Raw genomic sequence first — 26,504 nt, 5'->3', positions numbered from 1 at the left:
AATCAAATTGACAACTAATCCACCAACTAAAATACTTAAAAAGAGAACAAACAAAACCTAAAGTTAGCAGAAGGAAGGAAATCATAAAGATCAGAGAGGAAATCAATAAAATAGAGACTCAAAAAACAATAGAAAAACATCAATAAAACCAAGAGGTGTTTCTTTGAAGGGTAAACAAAACTGACAAAACTCTGGCCAGAGTCTTCAAGAAGAGGAGGGAAAGAGCTCAAATAAACAAAATAAAAAAAGGAAGGGAGGGAGGGAAGAAAGAAGGAAGAAAATATTTGTAAATTAAAACATTCATATAGTTGAAAATACATTTGAAATTATTGCTTTTGAGGAAAATATGAGTGATCAAAATTTATTCTAAAGAGATAGGAAAACTGAATGAACCAGTAACTTTAGAAGAAACAGTAAATTTTACTAACCTTTTTAGGAACGCTTATGGTTCAGAAACATGTGTCTAATAGAAATACAATGCCTATCACAAACGCAAGCAAGCCACATTAATAATTTTAAATTATCTAAGAGCCAATAAAAGTGTAAAAAAAGGAACAGGTAAAATTAATTTCAATAGTATGTTTTATTTAACATCATAGGTGGCTATGATAAAGATTACCATGTCAACATAAAATCAAAGCAAGAGTTATTAATTTTACTTTTTTGAGTACTTAGTCTTTCAAATGCAGGGTGTATTTTGTATTTAAAGTACATTTCAATCTGGGTGATAACTTTTCATTAGAAATAATTCATCTGTATATATAGACTTTAGGTAATCTACAAAATGTAGACTCATACAACTCATATTGTACCAAAAACCCTGAAAAAAATGAGATGCTTATCAATTTTTAAATGAGATTAAATTTGAAATAAAATTTAAAAATTCAGTTTCTCAGTCATATTAACCACATTTCAGGTGCTTATTGTATTATTTTAGACAGCATATATTCAGAGAATGTTTTAGCAAAATTCTTTCCAGCTCACAAAGAACAGATAATGTATGTGTTAAGAGTTCCAGAGTATGGAAAACAATGGATGCCTCTCTATTTCTACTATGCTGCCATAATCCTCATAACAAAACCTGATAAAAACATAACCATTGTATGCTCTTGCCTCCTTTATCAAAGATTAATTTACCATAGATGTCAGGGTTTATTTCTGGGTTCTCTATTCTTTTCCACTGGTCTGTCTGTCTGTTTTGATACCAGAACCACACTGTTTTGATGACTGTGGCTTTGTAATACTGCTTGAAGTCTGTGAGAGTTATGCCTCCTGCTTGGTTTTTGTTTCTCAGGATTGCTGTGGCAATTCTGGGTCTTTTGTGGTTCCAGATAAATTTTTGGATTGTTTGTTCTAGTTCTGTGAAAAATGTCATGGGTAATTTGATAGGGATTGCATTGAATCTGTAGATTGCTTTGGGTAGTATGGCCATTTTTACAATATTATTTTTTCCAAACCATGAACATGGAATATCTTTCCGTTTCTTTATATCTTCTTTAATTTCCTTGATTAATGTTTTATAGTTCTCAGCATATAAGTCCTTTACCTCTTTGGTAAGGTGTATTCCCAGGAAAAAGAAAGTCTATTCAGCAAGAATTGCTGGGAAAACTGAACAGCTGCATGCAAAGCAGTGAAAATAGAACACACCCTCACACTATGCACAAAAATAAACTCAAATGGCTGAAAGGCTTAAATAGAAGACAAGACACCATCAAATTCCTGGAAGAGAACATAGGCAAAACATTCTCTGACATCAACCTCATGAATATTTTCTCTGGTCAGTCTCCCAAGGCAACAGAAATAAGAGCAAAAATAAACCAATAGGACCTAATCAAAGTGACAAGCTTTTGCACAGCAAAGGAAACCAAAAAAAAAAACCAAGAAGACAACTGACGGAATGGGAGAAAATAGTTTCAAACAATGCAACTGACAAGAGCTTAATCTCTAGGATATACAAGCAACTTATACAACTCAACAGCAAAAAGCCAACAACCCAACTGAAAAATGGGCAAAGGATCTGAATAGACCATTCTCCAAGGAAGATATACAGATGGCCAACAAGTGCATGAAAAAAATGTTCAGCATCACTGATTATTAGAGAAATGCAAATCAAAACTACCACAAGATACCACCTCACACCAGTCAGAATGGCCATCATTAATAAGCCCACAAATAACAAGGGCTAGAGTGGCTGTGGATAAAAGGGAACTCTCCTGCACTGTTGGTGGGAATGTAAGCTGATACAACCACTCTGGAGATCAGTATGGAGATACCTTAGAAATCTATACATAGAACTACCATAATACCCAGCAATACCACTCTTGGGCATATATCCAGACAAAGCATTCCTTAAAAAAGACCCGCATGTTCATTGCAGCTCTGTTCATAATAGCCAAGAGTTGGAAACAACCCAAATGTCCATCGACAGATGATTGGATTCGGAAGATGTGGTCTATATACACAATGGAATACTACTCAGCCATAAAAAAGAATGACATAATGCCATTTGCAGCAACATGGATGGAACTAGAGACTCTCATACTGAGTGAAATAAGTCAGAGAAACACAAATACCATACAATATCACTTATAACTGTAATCTAATATACAGCACAAATGAACCTTTCCATAGAAAAGAAAATCATAGACTTGGAGAATAGACTTGTGGCTGCCCGGGGGGAGAGGGAGGTAGTGGGAGGGATTGGAAGTTTGGGGTTAACAGATGCAAACTATAGCTCTTGGAATGGATTTACAATGAGATCCTGCTGTGTAGCCTTGAGAACTATGTCTAAATACTTACATCACAACACAACAATGGGAGGAAAAAGTATGTATACCTGTATGTGTAACTTGGTCCCCATGCTGTATAGCAGAAAAAAAAAGATAAATAAAAAAATAAAATAAAATAATACCCAAATACATAAATACATATATACAAAGAATGAAAATTATAAGCCAATGACATTTGTTATTTAATTATTAAATAAATAATTACTGATAGAGATGCAATAATAACCACACTGATACAATGGCAATAAAAAGCAAAAATAGTAATTCAGCATGTCTGTAGTATGTTAGCCTGAATTATTTCAACCAAGTGAGACATGAACTTACAGTTCAATGAACTTATAGTTGAATTTCAATGAACCTATAGTTGATGTTAAGAATTAGGTAAGGGCTCTACTCCTTAGCGATCTCTGGAATAAATTCACCTACCCTCTTTTCTATTTTCTTCAGTCAACACAAAAACTAGAATTTACCTGCTCCTCAGATACATAGCAGGGATCCTGTATCATTATGTTCATAGAGCTCTGTACTGGTAGTAGTTTCTTGTCCCTGACCAGCTCCCACCACTCTCCACTTCACTGTGACCTCTTTTACTGCCCATCCATAAACAGCAAACTCCATGTGTCTTCAATATTTGCTCTGAGTTTCTCCCTCCTGGTAACTGGGCTCTTCCCTGATGGCATGGCCTCCCCTAAACTTCTCAAATGGCAGGTATTCATACATCAGGGTCAGGCAATGAGTTTCCATACCCACAATGGCCATTTCTAAACTATTTTTCCTGAAGCTTCCTGTAAACCTACAAAGCTCCTTAAAGACCCACTCCTTTCAGCTTTTGTTTTGTTTTGTAATTTTTTATTATAGTTGATTTACAGTATTCTGTCAAGGAGTTCCGGTCATGGCTCATCAGAAACAAATCTGACTAGCATCCATGAGGACACAGGTTCAATCCCTAGCCTCGCTTGGTGGGTTAAGGATCTGGCATTGCCATGTGCTGTGGTGTAGGTCGCAGACAAGGCTTGGATCTGGTGTTGCTGTGGCTGTGGTGTAGGCTGGCACCTGCAGCTCTGATTCAACCCCTAGCCTAGGAACCTCTATATGCCACAGGTGTGGCCCTAAAAAATATGTTCTGTCAATTTCTGCCATACAGCAAAGTGACCCAGTTACATAATCCTCCATTATGTTTCATAAGTTCAAGGCATTCTCTCTTTTTCACTGTTGTTATCCTTTAACAGCCTTTCTCTAATTGTGCACATCTTTTGATGCCTGTTCACATTCTTTTTCTCCAGTGCAAGCCCTATCATCACTTCTTATCCTATCAACATGGACAATCCTTGTGAGATCATCAAACCAATTTCCATGAACTCATCTTCAAGTATTATGTTTATGAACTTCATGTCATGGCTGCACCTTGGACATGATCATGATCTGTAACTGCCCTACCTCTAAATCTATAGAATCATGCAACTGATCATCATTTCCATTTTTTCCTATTTGCCACTTCATCTATTCCAATAAACTGTCCACCTTAAAAAGCCCTCAATTTTCTTTCTCCTCTCTACTTTCCTCCAGCCTATCTACTGTCTTCGTTCACAATTTTCCTTGTCCAGCTTGGATTCCACCAGCTATTTGATATTTCTTCTATCTTTTACTTAACATACATATGGTAAATTTTAGACCCTGACTGAATGAATCATGATTCTCTGGACTGTATATGGGAAGCCAAGCAGCAATGGAGCAAGCATACCACATAGTAGATGGAATATCCATAATCATAAAGCTCAAAGGTACTCTAACCAATATCTGTGCCTAGCCCACAAGACACTTCTCTTGCCTTGTTTTTACTGTCAAAAGAACAAAAAAAAATTATATTTGTATGGAAACACAAAAAACTTTTAATAGCCAAAGCAATTCTGAGAAAGAAAAATGGAGCTGGGGGAATCAGGCTTCCTGGCTTCGGACTACTACAAAGCTATAGTAATCAAAACAGTATGGCACTGGCACAAAGGCAGAAATATAGATCAATGGAGCAGGATAGAAAGCCCAGAAATAAACTCACAAACCTATGGTCAACTAATCTATGATAAAGGAGGCAAGAATACACAATGGAGAAAAGACAGTCTCTTCAATAAGTGGTGCTGAGAAAACTGGGCAGCTGTATGTAAAAGAATGAAATTAGAACACTCTCTAACACCATACATAAAAATAAACTCAAAATGCATTAAACACCTAAACATAAGACCAGATGCTATAAAACTCTTAGAGGAAAACACAGGCAGGATACTTTGACATAAATCAAAGCAGTACCTTTTCATAACCACATCCTAGAGTAATGGCAATAAAAACAAAAATAAACACATGGGACCTAATTAAACTTAAAAGTTTTTCACGGCAAAGGAACGATTAAAAAAAAGATGACCCATAGAAAGGGAGAAAATATTTTCAAACAAAGCAACTGACAAGGGGTAAATCTCCAAACAACACAAACAACTCATAAAGCTCAACATCAAAAAAACCAAACAACCCAATCAAAAAATGGGCAGAAGATCTAAATAGACATTTCTCCAAAGAAGACCTATAGATGGCCTAAAAAGTACATGAAAAGATGTTCAACCTTGCTAATTATTAGAAAAATGCAAGTCAAAACTACAATGAGGTATCACCTCACACCAACAGAAGGGCCACCATCAAAAAGTATACTAATGATAAATGCTGGAGAGGGTATGAGAAAGGGAACCCTCCTACACTACTAGTAGGAATGCAAATTGATATGACCACTATGGAAAATAGTATGTAGCTTCCTCAAAAAAATAAAAATAGAAATACCATATGATCCAGCTATCCCACCACTATCAATACAAAGCAATAATTCAAAAAGGTACATGTAACCTAACCCTATGTTCACAGCAGCACTATTCACAAAAGCCAAGACATGGAAACAAACTAAATCTCCACTGAGAGATGAATGGACAAAGATGTGGTACATATATGGAATGAAATACTACTTAGCCATAAAAAAAGAATAAAACAATGTCATTTGCAGCAACATGGATGCAACTACAGATTATTATACTAACTGAAGAAAGACAGAGAAGGACAAATGCCATATGATATCACATATATGTAGAATCTTAAAAATCATATAAATGAATTTATAAAACATAAGCCAAACAGTCTTCTAAAACAAATTTATGGTTAGCAGAGGAGAAAGGTGCAGGGGAGGGATAGATTGGGAGCTTGGGACTGGCATATGCACACTACTATATATGGTATGGATGATCAATGTGGACGTGCTATATAGCACAGGGAAATCTATTCAATATCCTGTGATCACCTAAATAGGAAATGATATGTGTATGTATAACTGAATCGCTTTGCTATACAGCAAAAATTAACACAAACATTGTAAATCAATTACATTTTAGTAAAATTTTAAAAAATGACAGGGTACCTAATTGCTCATCCACTGACAGGTCATTAGAAATAGTTTTGGTAATAGATTAATATATAATTTTTATTAAAAAAAACTCAAAAGGAGTTCAAGTTGAGGGATACTGCTATAAAAAACTTTGCCCATTCCTATACACTTGACGTATGTGAAAATGTTTCTTAGCACTTATATCTATAAAAATGAAAAGTAAAAAAAAAACTGATGTTCCTCCTATTTAATTCTACCAACAAGTGACATTCATCCACAGATAAATTATCTAGTTGGAAGAAAAAAGAGCCTTTTTAATTTCACATTTAACAAATTACTGTTTAATTTTTAAGGCTACACTTGCAGCATATGGAAGTCCCCAGGATAGGGGTCAAATCAGAGCTGCAGGTGCCAGCCTACACCACAGCCACAGCAACACTGGATGTGAGCTACATCTGAGACCAATGCTACAGCTTGCAGCAACGCCCAATCCTTAACCCACTGATAGAGGCCAGGGATTGAACCCGCATCCTCACAGACAATATGTCAGGTTCTTAACCAGCTAGGCCACAATGGAAACTCCACAAAGTACTTTTCAAAATTTGTAATATACATTTAAAATTTTTGTATTGTCCCAGGAAATTTTAAATATTTAAATTCATGCACAAAATTTTATTGCAATGGTTGATCAATAAAAGACTTTCAAGTGTAAAACTATATTGTATTGGCATAAACTGTAATGAAAGAATACAGTTAGTAATTCTAGAAGAAAAAGGGAATAGATAGCATTTCAGACCATTAATAATGAGCTAGTTCATAATTTTTTAAAAATAGATTAAGGTAGATATCAAATCACTGTTTTGACTCCATTAGGTATGTTTTTAAAAGTAATGGCACAGCTAAATTTTAGCATGTATATATTTATAATTTGCCAGAAATTATAAGCTTTATACATTTTAAATTTAATAAAAACTGTGCAGATCAACTTTTTAAAATGCAAAGGTATGTAGATTTTTTTCAAAATTCTTTTAGGATGTGCATTAGTAAAAAAACAAAAACAAAAACAAAAACAAAAACATGAAGAGTATTTCTCCAGTCAACTTATGTCCCACCTCTCCACTATGATTTTAAATCTACCCTCTCTTCAAATCTCTTACCCCACTTACCCCAAAAATGTACATCAAAAATGTGCAATAGCTAAAACATGCAAATAATTGCAAAGTCAGTCGAGTAAGGTATCAGTTAAAAATGAGTAAACTACAGCAATTAAAAGTATTAGTGCAGACATATTTACAGAATTATCCTTGATATAATCTTAAGATTTTTTTAAAAAAAACACAAGTTACTAGATAACATATACAGTACCAAAATTTTTATGAGAATATGCGGTTATGTGTGTGTGTGTTGGGTTGGTGTGTCTAAATGTTGACAGTGGTTATTATGTATGATAGAATTGAGGGTAACTTTTGCTTTCATCTTTATTCCTTTGAAGATACAAAATTTTTAATAGTAAAATTTTTATTCTATCTGAAACAATGGGGTCAATTCCATTTAAAATGTATATAAAATGTAAAGTAAAAAGTAGAAATACATAAATATAATCTCTACTCAGAGAGCCTATGGTTGGGGAATTAGGACAGAGAGAGACAGATAATGAATCAGAGGGGAGGGCATGATGACAGAAAGCCATGGACCCCACCAGTTCAGATGGAGAGACACTGGGCATGGTCTGTGAAGGTTCCAAAGCAAAGGCACATCTCAGACAATATTGGATAGGATTTGGAATCTGATAAGTATGCAGAGTTATAAGGGAGGGGATAGAAGGGGTACATAATGATAGGAGCAGAGGCACAGAGGCAAAAAACTACAAGTTGGGTATAGACAGGTGTGTTCTTTAACAGTGAAACACTAAGCTGGAGAGAACTTTAATTCACAAATCAAGTACTTAATAGATATTTTCTTATTCTTATTCATGTATTCACTCAACAATTACTGCTTGAGCAAATCCTGTGTGAAAAGTACTATTCCAGGGGCTAGGAATGATAAATTGACAGATAACACACTGCATATATATTTATGAGTGCTAAATGAAAAATGAAGCAAAGTAGATGGGTAAGATAAAAGGTGGGATGCAATGGTCTCTCTGAGAGATGATGTTTGAGCACAGGTTTGCATGAAGGGAGGGAGTAAACCACTTGCATATTCTTTTTTTGGGTTTTTTTTTTTCGCCTTTTGCTTTTTAGGGCCACACCTGCAGCATATGGAAGTTCCCAGGCATCAAATCAGAGCTGCAACTGCCAGCCTACACCACAGCCACAGCAATGCATGATCCAAGACACGTCTGCAACCTACACCACAGCTCACGGCAAGCCTGGATCCTTAACCCACTGAGAGAGGACAGGGATTGAACCCACATCCTCATGGATAGAGTTGGGTTCGCAACCCACTGAGCCACAGTAGGAACTTCCACCACTTGCATATTCTTAGACGATCATTCCAAACAGAGGGAACAGCCAGTACAGGGACCCTGATATATATACATATTTAATTTAAATTAGGTGCTTGGGATGTTTTCAAACACTGGGAAGGCCAGTGAGGATACATTGTAAGGACTGGAAGAATGAGTGGTAAAAAATTGGGTGGAGGAGACAGCAAGGCGACTTGTAGGTCATGGTTGAGGTTTGTTTTTAAGAAATCTCTACAGATATTTTGGAAAATAAATGTGGGAAAATTTAAAAATATCACTGGTGGAGTTCCCATCATGGCACAGTGGAAACGAATCCAACTAGAAACCATAAGGTTGCTGGTTCAATCCCTTGCCTCGCTCAGTGGGTTAAGGATCTGGGATTGCCGTGAGCTGTGGTGTAGGTCACAGGTGCGGCTCAGATCTGGCATTGCTGTGGCTGTGGCATAGGCCAGCAACTGTAGTTCCAATTAGACCCCTATCCTGGGAACCTCCATATGCCATATCATATATATATGATAAATATATATATGGCTCATATCATATATATATGATAAATATATATCACTGGTATTTCCTTTGTGGGGCAATGGCTCTCTCATCCTGATGTTAGCTCAGCTTCATTCACTTACTCATTCCCCATCAAGAGTACTGATTATAATCAACCATGATTTCTTAAAAATTTTAAAAACCCTTTTAGAAAGAAAAGAAAAGAAATGTATACTAAGGGGAAAAAAAACCAACTACCTATAAAGTACCTATCATGGCCTGTGGCCTTCCTCTTCATAGGCCACAGTCTCAGTGGGCTGTCAAGCACATACATAAGTCATTAAAACCCAAGTTTATAAAATCAAAGATGGTTCCAACTAGCAGGAATATTCTCATTGATGCCCTTGTTTTCCAGATGAGGAAATTGAATCCCTTCTGTTAAGCAAACAACGCCAAGTGTTCTCTTATCTGAAATGGGGACTCTTTAGGATGAGCAATAATGAGAATATCAGAAATACTAAAGCCAAAAGCAGATGAGTAATGACTGTCAGCTAATGAAAAAAATCTCTGCAAGACAGAGGCTTCAAACACCCACCAGATGGCAAATTTGGGCAAGAGGCTTGTTTCTGTGGAACAGAGTAAACTGCTCTTTGGGCCATTGTGAAACAGCTTGGCTATCTAACAAAATAAAGTAAGAGACATTGCAACCCATTACTCAAAATCCACTCTTAGGCATGCTAATAGGAGATAAAAACAGATAAAAATGTGAAGTCTCAAAGATTGATGAAGCTTTTGGACAGGGATGGAAATTGACATATTAGCTCAATTTACACCAAAGAGATTAATGGAAAAGAAAGATGAAGTGAGGCTGCCTTAAGAAAAAAAAAACCCAAAACCTATCAGCCTATAAAGGTAGAATCAAATGAATTCATATTAAGAAGGCACCAAAGGAGGAGTTGCCATCGTGGGTCAGTGAAAATTAAACTGCCTAACACAAATGAGGACACAGGTTTGATTCCTGGCCTCGCTCAGTGGGTTAAGGATCCAGCATTGCCATGGGCTGTGGTGTAGGTCACAGACGTGGCTTGGATCTGGCATTGCTGTGGCTGTGGTATAGGCTGGCAGCTGCAGCTCCATTTCGACCACTAGCCTGGGAACCTCCATATGCCATGGGTGTGACCCTAAAAAGACAAAAAAAAATATCTTTTTAATTAAAAAAAGAAGGCACCAAAGGGTAGCATGAAGGACTTAGATCTTAGATCATCAGGTTGAATATTCTCATTTCAAAGATGAAGAAACAGACCAAGATATGTGACTTTCCAAGGTCACCAGGCAAGGCATGAGTATCTTCCAGACTTGGCCCATCTTCCCTGATATTCTTCCAGACCTCTCCTTCTCTGATAATGCAAACCAAGAGTTGGCACGCTTTCTATAATGGGCCATAGAGCAAATATTTTATCTTTGTAGATTATGAAAATATTTATATTTTTCTGAGATACAGGATTGCTGGATAAAATTACCATATGATCCAGCACTCTAGGGCACAGAGCCAGAAAAAAAATATAATTCAAAAAAATACCTGTATCTCCATGTTCATAGCAGCACTATTCACAAAAGCCAAGACATGGAAACAACTAAATATCCACTGAAAGATGAATGGATAAAGAAGATGTGCAATGGAATATGGCTCAGTCATAAAAAAGAACAAAATAATGTCATTTGCAGCAACATGGATGAAACTAGAGATTATTATACTAAATGAAGGAAGTGAAAGACAAATACCACATGATACCACTTATATGTGTAATCTAACATATGACACAAATGAACCTATCTATGAAACAGAAAGATATGCACAGACAAGGAAAACAGACTTGTAGTTGCCAAGGGGGAGGCATGGAGCAGGAATTTGGGGTTAGGAGATGTAAGCTACTATAAATGGAGGGGATAAACAACTAGATTCTACTATATAACATAGAGAACTGTATTCAATATCCTGTGATAAAACACAATGGAAAATAACATGAAAAAGAATATATAGAGAACTGAATCACTTTGTTGTACACCAAAAACCAGCACATCATTGTAAATCAAATTTCTTCAATTAAAAAATACATTTTAAAGAATGTAGGGAGTTCCTGTTGTGGCACAGTGGTTAACGAATCTGACTAGGAACCATGAGGTTGTGGGTTGAGGATTTGGCGTTGCTGTGAGCTGTGGTGTAGGTCACAGATGCGGCTTGGATCCTTCGTTGCTGTGGCTCTGGCTAGGCCAGTGGCTACAGCTCAGATTAGACCCCTAGCCTGGGAATCTTCACATGCCCCAGAAAAGGCAAAAAGACAAAACAAAAAACAAAAAAAAAAAAGAATGTAAAAACTACACTTAGCACATTGGCCATATACAATGAGATAGTTGATAAAGACTTAACCAGACTTACCAAAAAAAAAAAAAAAAAGAGAGAGAGAGAGAGAGAGAAGACCCAAATCAATAAAATTAGAAATGAAAAAGAAGTAACAATGGACACCACAGAAGTACAAAGGATCATAAGAGACTACTATATGAAACTCTATGCCAATAAAATGAAAAAAGTAGAAGAAATGGACAAATTCTCAAAAAAGTACAATCTTCCAAAACTAAACCAAGATGAAATAGAAAAGATGAACAGACTAATCACAAGAACTAAAATTGAAACTGTAATTTAAAAACTTCCAACAAACAAAAGTCCAGGACCAGATGGCTTCACAGGCAAATTCTATCAAACATTTAGAGAAGAGCTAACACCAATCCTTCTGAAACTGTTTCAAAAGATCACAGAGGAAGGGACACTCCCAAACTCATTCTATGAGGCCACCATCACCCTGATACCAAAACCAGACAACACCACCACAAAAAAAGAAAACTACAAGCCAATTTCACTGATGAACATCGATGCAAAAATCCTCAACAAAATACTAGCAAACAGCATCCAACAATACATTAAAAGGATCATACGTCATGATCAAGTGGGATTTATCCCAGAGATGCAAGGTTTCGTAAATATCCGCAAATCCATCAGTGTGATACACCACATTAACAAACTAAAGAATAAAAACCATATGATCCTCTCAATAGATGCAGAAAAAGCCTTTGACAGAATCCAAAACCCATTTCTGATAAAAACCATTCAGAAAGTGGGCATAACGGGAACCTACCTCAACATCATAAAGGCCACATGTGACAAACCCACAGCGAACATTCTCAACGGTAAAAAGCTGAAAGAATTCCCACTGAGATCAGGAACAAGACAAGGATGTCCGCTCTCGCCACTACTCTTCAACATAGTTCTGGAAGTCCTAGCCACAGCAATCAGAGAAGTAAAAGAAATAAAAGGAATACAAATTGGAAAGGAAGAAGTAAAACTATCACCATTTGCAGAAGACATGACACTATGCCTCTAGAATCCTAAAGACTCTACCAGAAAACTGTTAGAGCTCTTCAAGGAATTTGGCAAAGTCGCAGGATACAAAATTAATACACAGAAATCGACAGCATTTCTATATACTAACAAGGAAAGTTCAGAAAGAGAAAGTAGGGAAGCAATCCCATTTACCATTGCATCCAAAAGAATAAAATACTTAGGAGTAAAGCTCCCTAAAGAGACAAAATACATGTACTCGGAAAACTTTAAAACACTGATGAAAGAAATCAAAGATGACACAAACAGACGGAAAGACATACCATGCTCGTGGATTGGAAGAGTCATTATTATCAAAATGACTCTACTACCCAAGGCAATCTACAGATTCAATGCAATCCCTATCAAAGTACCAAGGACATTTTGCACAGAACTCAAACAAAGTATTTTAAAGTTTGTTTGGAAGCACAAAACACCCAGAACAGCCAAAGACATCCTGAGAAAGAAAAATGGAGCTGGAGGAATCAGGCCCCCTGACTTCAGACTACACTACAAAGCAACAATCATCAAAACCATATGGTACTGGCACAAAGACAGATATATAGATCAGTGGAACAGGATAGAAAGCCCAGAATTAAATCCACACACCTACAGCCAACTAATCTATGACAAAGGAGGCAAGAGTATACAATGGAGAAAAGACAGCCTGTTCCATAAGAGGTGCTGGGAAAACTGGACAGCCACATGGAAAAGAATGAAATTAGAACACTCCCTAACACCATACACAAAAATGAACTCAAAATAGATTAAAGGCCTAGATATAAGACCAGATAATATAAAACCCTTAGAGGAAAACATACGCCAAACACTCTCTGACATAAACAACAGCAATACCTTCTCGGCTCCACCTCTTAAGAGTGATGACAGTAAAAACAAAAGTAAAGAAATGGGACCTAATCAAACTTAAACGTTTCTGTGAAGCAAAGGATACCCTAAACAAAATGAGAAGACAACCCACAGATTGGAAGAAAATAGTTGCAAATGAATCGACTGACCAGGGATTAATCTCCAAAATTTATAAACACCTTCTGCAGCTCCATACCAAAAAAACAAACAACCCCAACAAAAAATGGGCAGTAGATCTAAACAGACAGTTCTCCAAAGAAGACATACAGATGGCGAAAAAACACATGAAGAGATGTTCAACATCACTCATTATTAGAGAAATGCAAATCAAAACCACTCTGAGGTACCACCTTACACCAGCCAGAATGGCCATCATCAAAACGTCTACAGACAATAAGTGCTAGAGAGGGTGTGGAGAAAAAGGAACCCTAGTACTCTGTTGGTGGGAATGTAAATTGCTGCAACCACTGTGGAAAACAGTATGGAGATGCCTCAGAAAACTAAACATGGAACTCCCATTTGATCCAGCAATCCCACTCCTGGGCATCTATCCAGAGAAAACCATGACTCGCAAAGACACATGTACTCCAATGTTCACTGCAGCACTATTTGCAATAGCCAAGATATGGAACCAACCTAAATGTTCATTGACAGAGGAGTGCATAAGGAAAATGTGGTATATATACACAATGGAATATTATTCAGCCATTAAAAGGATTGAAATACCAGCCTTTTTTTTTTTTTTTTTTTTTTTTTGTCTTTTTTTTGCTATTTCTTGGGCCACTCCCTGCGGCATATGGAGGTTCCCAGGCTAGGGGTCCAATTGGAGCTGTAGCCACTGGCCTACACCAGAGCCACAGCAACACTGGATCCGAGCTGCATCTGCAGCCTACACCACAGCTCACAGCAATGCCAGATCGTTAACCCACTGAGCAAGGGCAGGGACCAAACCCGCAGCCTCATGGTTCCTAGTCAGATTCATTAACCACTGCGCCAAGATGGGAACTCCGAAATACCAGCATTTTTAGCAACATGGATGGACACATAAATTATTATGCTAAGTGAAGTCAGCCACACAATGAGACACCAACATCAAACGCTTTCACTGACATGTGGAACCTGAAAAAAGGACACAATGAACTTCTTTGCAGAACAGATACTGACTCACAGTCTTTGAAAACTTATGGTTTCCAAAGGAGACAGTTCAGGGGGTGGGGGGATGTGCTGGGGTTGTGGGATAGAAATCCTATAATATTGGATTGTGATGATCATTGCACAACTATAAATGTAATAACTTTATTGAGTAATAAAAAATAAATTAAAAAAATGAGATAGTGGGCTGGATTTGATATGTGGGCTACAGATTGCCAACATTGGATGCAGACTCCTAAAAAGGTGCATGCAAATTAAAATTGTATCATTTGAAAACCAACCCAGTAGCTTTCACTATTTCTAAGAAGATTTATCTTAATATATGATTGGTTTTCAATTTGCAATCACTTTTATTAATTTTTACTTTAACTTCAGAGCCTGGGTAAAAAAAAAAATACTCCTGGAGGAGTTCTTTTGTGCTGCAGCAGGTTAAAGATCTGGTGTTGTTACTGCAGCAGCTTGGCTTGTTACTGTGATGCAGGTTCAATCCCTGACCCAAGAACTTCCAATGCCACAAGTATGATTAAAGAAAACCTCTTAGGAAAGTACCAATTCTGGCTGCCTTACAAGCCCCATTTTGCTGTGGAAAACACATACTTGCTGAAAGATGAAAAAGTAACTTTAGTAATTTTTCTAATCTCCATTGATGACATCACTAATGATTCACTGCTATTTAGTAATTTTTATTAGAAAAAAGCAACATATTTCACAATGATAGGGTGTCTGATAATAATAAAAATACTTAATTGTACTTACTGTGTGCAAAGCATTGTCTACACACTTTGAACATAGTAACTCACTTAAACCTCACAAGAATCCTAGGAAGCAGGTATTATTACTAGTCCCATTTTACAGGTGAGAAATTTAAGGCACGGAGATATTAAACACCCAGCTAGTGGGAAGTAAATTTAGAATTTGAATCACAGTTGGCCTCAATGTAAGGGCTATTGAGCACTATGCTATATATTTTAAAACTATCTTTCACACAGAAATAAATAAAATGGCTCTCCATTTCCCTTTCCTTGTCTTTATAAAATATTTCTTGGTGTCTTTCCACTTCCTTTCCTTCTCTTAATATAGCCCAGGTTGGTGGGCCAGCTAGGTCCAGGAATATGGAGGCAGTTGGGGCTAAGGATATGGTCGAGACTGAGAAGGCTAATATGGCCAAGGGAACTGGAACTGGAGAAGTATAGAGTCAAGGAGCCAGGTTAAGCAGGCAGAGATGTAGGTGAGGAGACAGCCACCAGGGTCAGGACACCAGAGTCAGGACATTGAGAGTAATAAGCAGGTATGTAAATATATTATGAATAATGAGAGCCAGGCTCCTAAGAAAGGCATTTCAAAAATGGGAAAGGAAAAGGCTAAAACAAATTCTCTCATATTGGATTTGAACTGGAGGTATTTGTGTCAACTCATGGCTTTTAATTTAGGTATATCAATAAATAAAAAAGTACATATATGTACACACACATGCACACAGAGCTAAGAAGGATATATGTGTGTATGCATGTATATGTGTACACACACACACGTACACACGTATATGCACCCCCACACATACACATGGACTCTGTTCACAATAAATGTTATTTTAAAACATCAAAATCCATATCATATGATGGTCAAAAAACACATGAAAAACATTCTCAACATCACTAATTATTAGAGAAATGCAAATCAAAACTAGAACAATGTATCACCTCACACTAATCGGAATAGCCATCATCAAAAAGCCTACAAACAATAAATGCTAGAGAGGGTGTGGAAAAAGGGAACACTCCAACACTGTTGGTGAGAATGTAAATTAGTGTAACCACTATGGAGGACAGTAGGGAGGTTCCTTAAAAAACTAAATATAGAAATACCATATGACCCAGCAATCCCACTTCTGGGCAACTATCCAGAGAAAACCATAATTTGAAAGGTAACAGGCACCCCAAATGTTCATTGCATCACTATTTGTAATAGCCAAGACATGGAATCAACCTAAGTGGCCAAAATAGAGGAATGGATAAAGAAGACATAGTACATATGTACAATGGAATATTACTCAGCCATACGGGAAAAAAAATGATGCCATTTGCAGCAACATGGAGGGTCCTAGAGATTATCAAACTAAGTAAGATAGAGAAAGACAAATATCACATGAGATCATTAATATGTAGAGTCTACTTTAAAAATGATACAAAAGAACTTATTCACAAAACATAAACAGACTCAAAGATTTTGAAACCAAACTTATGGTTATTGGGGGGAAATGTGGGGAGGTATAAATTGGGAGGTTGGGATGGGCATATACACACTACTGTATACAGAATATATGGGTAACAGGGACCTACTGTATAGCACAGGGGAATCTACTCAGTACTCTGTGATGGCCTATACGAGAGCAGAATCTGAAAAAGAATGGACATATACACATACATATGTATACATAATGGATAGATAGCCAATCAGTTTTTCATATATATATACACACACACACACACATACACACACACACATATATGTGAACATATATATGTCTGTGTATATATATATATATATACATATTCTTTTTCAGATTCTACATATGTATGTATAAAAAATGATTCCAGTTGCTATACATTGGAAACTAACATAACATTGTAAGTTAACTATCCATCAATAAAATTTACAAAAATCCATATCATATGAAATGCTCACATTGGTAATCTGTGGAACACCCAAATGACCAAATGACTCTGTCTATCCTTCCTAGCTCTATTTGCTAAAAGGGCCTAGTAACAAGGATATCCTATATTCAGATCCTGGTTTCTATATACCATTCTACACTATAAAGAACCAAAATTACTCTAGAGCTGGAGCAAAAAGCATCAGATAAATATGGAATAAAATTGTGTATCAAAGGTGTGGAAGTGCTAAAGATATAATTGGACAAGGGTAAAAAACACACAGGAGCCATCTTGAAGAAGCTCCTGCTAGCCAAATATAGGCCAACCTGAGCATCAAAATAAATAATAATAGAAATTAATTAAAACCCCAAGAATAAAATAGGAATCCCTGAGTCTAAGTAAGTGAATGAATGAATAAAGGAGTGTTCTTCCCTATAGTAGAATACCAGCTAATACACATGGAAAGAATGATAGAATTAGCAGATAAGCATTTGGCAACCATCACTGTAATAAATGATTTCTGTAAAAATCATCAATGAATGTTAGAACTAGTGGGTGAAAATTTATTGAGGTACAGGATATTTAGATAATTTCAACATATCTCCCACAAAATTTATTTTACAGAGGAAAAAAAGTAACTTTACAGTGGAAAAACCTGGTAAATACCACCTTAATCACATGAATAAAGTTAAAATCAAGAATAATGGGACAGGCTTCAGATAATAATACAAAGCTACAGTAATCAAAGCAGTGTGGTGTTGGTAAAAAAACAGACATAGGGATCAATGGAACAAAATATACAGCCCAGAAATAAACCTGCACACCTATCATCAATTAATCTTTGACAAAGGAAGCAAGAATATATAATGGTAAAAACAGGCTCTTCATCAAGTGGTGCTGGCAAAAGTGGACAGCTACATGTAAATCAATGAAACCAGAACATACCCTCATGCCATGCACAAAAATAAACTCAAAATAGCTTAAATTCTTCAACATAAGACATGACACCATAAAACTGCTAGAAGAAAACATAGGCTAAACATTCTCTGATATAAAATGTACAAATGTTTTATTAGGTCAGTCTCCCAAGGCAATAAAAATAAAAATAAACCAATGGGACCTAATCAAACTTACAAGCTTTTGCACAGCAAAGGAAACCATTAAAATTGAAAAGACAACCTATGGAATGGGAGAAAATAGTTGCAAATGATGCAATCCCCAAGGGTTTAATCTCCAAAATATACAAGCAATTTATACAACTCAACAACAAAAAAAACAAACAACCCAACTAAAAAATGGGCAGAAGACCTAAATAGACATTTCTCCAAAGAAGATATACAGATGGCCAACGGGCACATGAAAAAATGTTCAACATCACTAATTATTAGAGAAATGCAAATCAAAACTACAATGAGGTACCACCTCACATTGGTGAGAATGGCCATCATTAATAAGTTTACAAATAACAAGTGCCAGAGAGGGTGTGGAGAAAAGGGAGCCCTCCTACACTGTTGGCAGCAATGTAAATTGGTACAACCACTATGGAAAATAGTATGTAAGTTCCTCAGAAAACTAAATATAGAACTACCATATGATCCAGCAATCCCACTTATGGGCATGTATCTGGAAAAAACTATACTTCAAAAAGATAAATGCACCCATATGTTCACATAGCAGCACTAGTCACAATAGCTAAGACATGGAAACAACCTAAATGTATATCAAACAGTGAATGGATACAAAAGATGTGGTACATATACACAATGGAATACTACTCAACCATAAAAAATAATGAAATAATGCATTCACAGCAAAATGGATGCAACTAGAGATTATCATACTAAGTGAAGTAAGTCAGAAAGAGAAGGATAAATACCGTATGATAGCACCTACATGTGGAATCTAAAATAAGGCACAGGAGTTCCCATCGTGGCACAGCGGAAACAAATACAAGCAGAAACCGTGAGGTTGCAGGTTCAATCCCTGGCCTTGCTCAGTGGGTTAAGAATCCAGCATTGCCATGAGCTGTGGGTAGGTCACAGATGCAGCTCAGATCTGGCATTGCTGTAGCCATGGTGTAGACCAGCAGCTACAGCTCTGATTAGACCCCTAGCCTGGGAACCTCCATATGCTGCTGATGCGGCCCTAAAAAGCAAAAAAAATAAAATAAAATAAAAAAATAAAAAATAAAATAAGGCACAAATGAACCTATCTACAAAACAGAAAGAGAGACATAGAGAACAGACTTGTGGCTGTCAAGGGAGAGGTAGGAAGAAGTGGGATAGACTGGGAGTTTGGGATTAACAGATCCAAATTATTACATTTAGAGTGGATAGACAATAAGGTTCTACTGTATAGCATAGGGAACTATATCCAATCTCTTAGAATAGACCATGATGGAAAATATTTTTAAAAAGAGTATATATATATATATATATATATATATATATATATATATATAGACCAATTGAATAAATCAAGGTCATGTGCCTCTTGATATAATGCATTGAGAAGAACACAGTGTCATTCCTGCCAAAAACTGCATATCAATAAGAAAGCATCAGGTAGGAGTTCCCCTCGTGGCTCAGTGGTTAATGAATCTGACTAGGAACCATGAGGTTGCGGGTTCGATCCCTGGCCTTGCTCAGTGAGTTAAGGATCCGGTGTTGCCGTGAGCTGTGGTATAGGTTGCAGACGCGGCTCGGATCCCGCGTTGCTGTGGCTCTGGCAAAGGCCAGCGGCTACAGCTCCAATTGGACCCCTGGCCTGGGAACCTCCATATGCCGCAGGAGCGGCCCAAGAAATGGCAAAAAGACAAAAAAAGAAAGAAACATTAGGTAAACCCAAACTGAGAGATACTTGTAAAAAAAAAAAACTATTCTATATTCTTGAAAATTGTCCAAGACATGAAAGATAAAAGACTGAAGACCTGGTCATTCCAGATTGAAGGCAGCTAAAGAAACATGACAATTAAATGCAACTGTAATTCTGGAGGGTATCCTGAACCAGGAGGGGTAAAAAAGCTAACAAGGATATTATAGGGCCAATGGGCAAGGTTTGAGTGGATCTGTGGATTATGTGATAGAATTGTATCTATGTCAATTTTCTGATCTAGATGACTGCACATGATATGTAAGACAGCATCCTTATTTTTTCAGGAAATACACACCGAAGTGTATTTCCTGAAGTACATCGATATATACTGGCACATGTATATCTACATATACCTAGAGAGAGTGGGAAAGAACTAAGAAGCAAATGTGGTAAACTGTTAACACTGGGGAGGCTGGGTAAAGACTATATGAGAGTCCTTCATAATATTATTACAACTTTTAATTATTTTGCAATGACAAAATTTTTTAAAATTTAACTACGAAACTTAAACAATTTGTTTAGCAGTCTGTTTGTCATATTTGTCCTTTATTTTTATAGCCAGTAATGTGCTAACAATCTTTAATGCACCTGATAGCTTTGGGGGTACAAACTGTTACTCCCTAATTTATTTGTTTCCTAAATTAAGAATCCCTTGATGCCTTAATCAGTTTGTGAAATAAGGACTCTGCTTAGATAGATGTATAATTATCACTAAGTACTGAGTCAAATTCAGTGCAAATCTTAAAGCCAAGGTTAAATGACACATTTCAATTTTGAAATCATTAAACAAACTAATAATTTCAGCAGGTGCCTCACAAAAGACATCTTCAGAGACTAAAGCCAGCAAGCAGACAACTGAGAATGACTTTAGGAATAACACCCACTCTGTCTTTTGAAACTTGAAAGGTGATCTCAATTGATCATAAAGTATAAATTCATTAGCTTGCATCAGATACATAGACATGGATAAGAAAGCACAGGCATGCTCTGCCTACACTGGATACATAAGCCTGTTCCTTTGATCATGATTTTTAAATATGAAATCTGCCTTGGAGACCTGTTATAGGTTGAATTGTCTCCTAAAATTCATATGTTAAAGTTCCAAACACCCAGTGCCTCCAAATATGACTGTATTTAGAGATGAGGTCTTTACAGAAACAATCAAGTTAAAATGAGGTCATTAGGGTGGGTCCAAATTCAATATGGGGATCTGTCCATACTGAAAAGGGGAAATGTGGACAAAGACATACATACAGAAAAGATGATATGAGGAGACACTGGGAGAAAAGGGCCATCAACAAGCCAAGGAGAGAAACCTGGACAAGATCCTTCCCTCACAGTTCTCAAAAACAACCAGCCTGCCAACACTTTGATCTAGGACTTCCAGCTTCCGGAGGTAGAAGAAATAAACATCTGTTGTTTAATACACCAGCTGTGGTGCTTTGTTATGGCAGTCCTAGGAAATTAATACAAGACCCCATGGGAGGGGAGATTATAAGTAAATCAACATAGGGAAAAATACTGCCAAAACCCTCTTTTTTGTGTTTTCTATAAGTGCTTTATCTGAGAAGTTGAGTGGTAAAAAATACACTAGACTTAACTAAAGAATCAAGAATCTGCCATTTACTAGAAGAAGAAAGCAAATACCTTAACCTTTCTGACTTAGTGTCTTTGAAAATATGGTAATACTATGTGCCACATCGCCTTTCAACTCTATAAAGACAAAATGTTTTTAAATGGAGATGTGTAAAACAATCCATGAACTGTAAAACATTCACCATAAACATAAGGTATTATTAGTGGTGTTAATAATTTTTTGATATGGTAACCAGAGTGATATTTCAGCAGACAATGCTAACATGCATGCTCCAATTTCGGAAAGGCACTATAAAGTTAACTTTGTTGAACAAGCTCAAAAAAGGCAGGCTGGATGACAGCAGATTTGGAGAAATTCGTATCTGTTGTCTATTCCTACTCAAAGGGTTGATTAACAGGACAAGAGAAATATGGCTGGAGAGCTTAGAGTCATAGTACCAACTCTGTCCCAGCCATGTTCTTATTAATGGCTTCAATGTGAAAAGGATAATTTGGAAGGGACAGTTTGTTCCCTAGATAGCACAATTGGGTTTTAAAAAGAAAGCCACGTGCTAAGACTAATAAGATGAAACTTAACAGGAATGTAAGTAAAACCCAGTATTTACATTTAAGGAAAATCAAAAGCACGAGGTAAAGACTATGAGACTTGATAAAAGCAAGAATCACGAATTCAGAATAAGCAATGTGGAACAACTGCCCATAAAAATGGATTCTAAGGTCGAATTTGCATAAATTTAGGCAGTCCTTGTTTGCATGTTTCTCATATACATAAATTTTAGATACAATGGTTTAGTTAAATAAAACCAGTCCTAGGAGGAGGAGGCAAGATGGCAGAAAAGTAGGGGGACATGCTCGCCCTCTCTCACAAACGCAACTAAAAAAAACACATCTACAGGATAAACGACTCACACAGAACAGCAACCAATTGCTGGCAGAAGAACCTAAGCTCCAATAACGGCAAGAATTTTGTGACATTACTAGGTAAAACAAGGGAAAAGAGGAGAGTGAGAGAAGGGGAATCCGAACTGGACGGACGCTCCTGAAAGGGAACTGCAGAGGAGAAAGGGATCCTGCACCCTGGAAAGTCATCTAGATTCACGGAAAGATCAACCAAACCTGAGGAATCTCCAGATGCAGAGAAGAGTGTAGCAGTAAGTTGGAGTTCTGAAAAGCAGAGCAAGAACCGAACAGATCATCTGAACTACAGGCACAGTCACCAAAAATTGAGACGCCTGGGTGGGGGCTGGGCACTGAGACCTTGGCTCTGGAGGTTAGTCTCTGGGAAAGGGCTGGGGAGGTGGGGTGGAGTGGAGACTGCTTGGGAGGCTAGAAACCGGTCTGTCAAGTTTGACGGGGCAGAGACTGCTTGGGAGACTAGAAAGCAGAGCGTCCCAAGGGGAGGGAGCAGTACGCTAAGGGCGGGGGAAGTGGAAAGCCGCATCTGAGGGAACCTGGGAGAAGAGTCGGGTCTGCACCAGTGTTGGGGAGGGGAGAGAAGAAGGGGTGGGCACCCACTGAATACTCCCCATGCCACAGTGAGCTTACCCGCCCGCTAGCTATCAGAAAGTTGTGCTTCCCAGTGCATCCCCCCCACTGTCACTCATTACGTACACGCCGGACCAGGGGCTGCCTGCCATCCAGGAGGGCTGGCCTCAACACTTGCTGGAAACCTACCACAACAGGGGCTGTCCCTGCCCTGGCCTGCTTGCCCTTTGGAGGGGCTAACACCCCTGCAGAGCAGCACCAATCACCACCAGCCCCGGAGAAAAGGCCTGCAGCCCAGAAAAGCTAGAACAAGCTAGGCCAGGAAGTGAAAAGATCTGCCTAATTCTCGGACAGTCCCTCCGAGTCGGACTGCCCTGGGGAAGAGCCTCTTGGGTTCTCAGTGACCCAGATAGCTGCGCCAACCCTGGGGGGGGCGCTGCACTCCTGCAAAACAGCTGCCCAGCACCACCAGCCCCCTAGAAGAGCCACACAGCCCAAAAACACCAGAGCAAGCTCTGCATGACCGAGTGAAATCTGCTACCATCGTGGTGTGGATCTCCCAGTCCTGTCTGCCCTCAGGAAGTCCTCCTTTGCTTCAGAGAGACCCTGTTAGCCCTGCCAACACTCCAGAAAAGCCACACTGCTTCAAAAAATACTGACCAACAACGCCAGCCCTCAGGAAATATTCCACAGCAGAGACAAGGCAAACCCTGCCCGGTCACAGACAGTACAACTCCCACAGGAAAAAGAAAACAAGCAAGATGAAGAAGCTGAGAAACCACCCCCAGTCAAAACAACAGGAGAACTCACCTAAAACAGTCAGCAATGAAACAGATCTCTGCAGTCTGACAGACCTGGAGTTCAAAAGAGAAATAGTGAAAATATGGAAGGAATTAAGAGAAGATATGAATAGTAATGCAGATGCCCTCAGAAAGGAACTGGAAAATATAAGGAGGAGCCAAGAAAAACTAGAACATTCATTTGTAGAGATGCAAACTGAGCTAAGGGCAGTAAAAACCAGAATGAATAATGCAGAAGAACGAATCAGCGATATGGAAGATAGAATAATGGAAATCACCCAATCAGGTCAGCAGACAGAAAACCAAATCAAAAAACTGGAAAGCAATATAAGAGACCTATGGGATAATACAAAGCAGGCCAATCTACACATAATAGGGAGCTCCAGAAGGAGTAGAAAAAGATAAGGGGATGGAAAATATATTTGAAGAAATTATCACTGGAAACTTCCCAAATCTAAAGGATACTGAGTTCAGGATACAGGAAGCACAGAGGACCCCAAACAAGTTGAACCCAAACAGACCCACACCAAGACACATCATAATAAACATGGCAAAAGTTAGTGATAAAGAGAGGATCCTAAAGACATCAAGAGAAAAGCAGAATGTTACCTACAAGGGAACCCCCATGAGATTATCAGCTGATTTCTCTACAGAAACACTACAGGCCAGGAGGGAATGGCAAGAGATATTTAAAGTGCTCAAAGGAAAAAATATGCAACCTAGAATACTCTATCCAGCAAGAATATCATTTAAAATAGAAGTGGAAATAAAATTTTTTTTCCAACAAACAAAAACTAAAAGAATACAGCAACACAAAACCCAGGCTAAAAGAAATACTGAAAGGCCTTCTCTAAACCAAAAATAAAGGAAGGGAAGAAAAAGGAAAAAAAAAGAAGAGGAAGAACTAGGACTGAGGAAACCACAATCAGAGAGCAGTCACTCAAATAAGCCAGCATAAAGATTTAATCGTGAACATGTTTCAAACAAAATAAAATTAAAAAGAAAAAAAAAGAGTCATTGATGTTAGGAAATAAATAGACTTTTTTGTTTGTTTGTTTGTTTGTTTGTTTGATTCTCTTCTTAATTTTAATATAGTAATGAAGTGTTTGAACCTACAGGACCATCAGGCTAAAACACACAATTATAGGAAGGGGTTAGAATACTTTGAAAACAGGGCAACAACATTCAAAACCAAACACTGCATTCCCAAAAAATGAAACAAAAAACACTCAAACAGATAATAACCAGACATCATCCAACCAAAAAAAGAAAATAAGAATGGAGAACCATAGAATTAACTGTAACACGAGGTTCAAAATGGCAATAAATAATCATCTATCAATTATCACCTTAAATGTCAATGGACTGAATGCCCCAATCAAAGGACACAGAGTGGCTGACTGGATAAAAAGGCAACAAACTTCAATATGCTACCTACAGGAAACTCACCTTAGGACAAAGGATACACATAGATTGAAAGTGAAAGGGTGGGGAAAAATATTTCATGCCAATAGACATGACAGAAAAGCAGGAGTTGCAACACTCATATCAGACAAAATAGACTTTAAAACAAAAGACATAAAGAAAGACAAAGAAGGACACTATTTAATGATTAAGGGATCCATCCAAGGAGGGGATGTTACTATCGTCAACATATATGCCCCAAATACAGGAGCACCCAGATACATACAACAAATATTAACAGACATAAAGGGAGATATTGATGGGAATACAATCATAGTAGGAGACCTTAATACCCCCCTCACATCAATGGACAGATCCTCTAGACAGAAAACCAATACAGCAACAGAGATCCTAAAGGAAACAATAGAAAAGTTAGACTTAATTGACATCTTCAGGACACTACATCCAAAAAAATCAGAATACACATTCTTCTCAAGTGCACATGGAACATTCTCAAGAATCGACCACATATTGGGACACAAAGCGAACCTCAATAAATTTAGGAGCATGGAAATTATCTCAAGTATCTTCTCTGACCACAATGCCATGAAATTAGAAACCAACCATGGGAAAAGGAAAGAGAAAAAACCTACTACATGGAGACTAAATAACATGCTACTAAAAACCAATGGGTCAATGAGGAAATCAAGAAGGAAATGAAAAACTACCTTGAAACAAATGATAATGAAGACACAACCTCTCAAAACCTATGGGATGCTGCGAAAGCAGTACTCAGAAGGAAATTTATAGCAATACAGGCCTTTCTCAAAAAAGAAGAAAGATCTCAAATTGACAACTTAACCCTCCACCTAAACGAATTAGAAAAAGAAGAACAAAAAAGACCTAAAGTCAGCAGAAGGAAGGAAATTCTAAAGATCGAAGAAGAAATCAATAAAATAGAGATTCAAAAAACAATAGAGAAAATCAATAAAACCAAGAGCTGGTTCTTTGAAAAGGTGAACAAAATTGACAAACCCCTGGCCAGACTCACTAAAAAGAGGAGAGAAAGAACCCAAATAACCAAA

At 37.5% G+C, this 26,504-nt stretch overlaps 1 protein-coding gene across 3 annotated transcripts in view; it reads right to left on the bottom strand.

The window, feature by feature from the left end:
- GDA (guanine deaminase) overlaps nt 1-26,504 on the bottom strand; it is a 172,528-nt gene that overhangs the window by 92,256 nt on the left and 53,768 nt on the right. Inside the window, exon 1 of one of the 3 annotated variants that reach the window (XM_084987862.1) lies at nt 24,026-24,172. The exons of 1 other annotated variant lie outside the window; for it this stretch is intronic. The gene's annotated coding sequence lies outside the window, so the exon portion shown is untranslated. Of the gene's footprint in view, nt 1-22,846; nt 23,009-24,025; nt 24,173-26,504 lie in introns of those variants that run through there. One more of the 3 variants, XM_084987860.1, reaches the window with a different exon arrangement.

Source organism: Sus scrofa, chromosome 1, assembly GCF_054392235.1.
Source record: "Sus scrofa isolate SSC_HxYL_T2T_F1_AM1 chromosome 1, Sscrofa_HxYL_maternal_Yorkshire_Landrace_v2.0, whole genome shotgun sequence".
Taxonomy (NCBI): Eukaryota; Metazoa; Chordata; class Mammalia; order Artiodactyla; family Suidae; genus Sus; species Sus scrofa.
The sequence above is the reverse complement of the archived record's forward strand: the minus strand, read 5'-3'. Positions and strand labels throughout refer to the sequence as shown.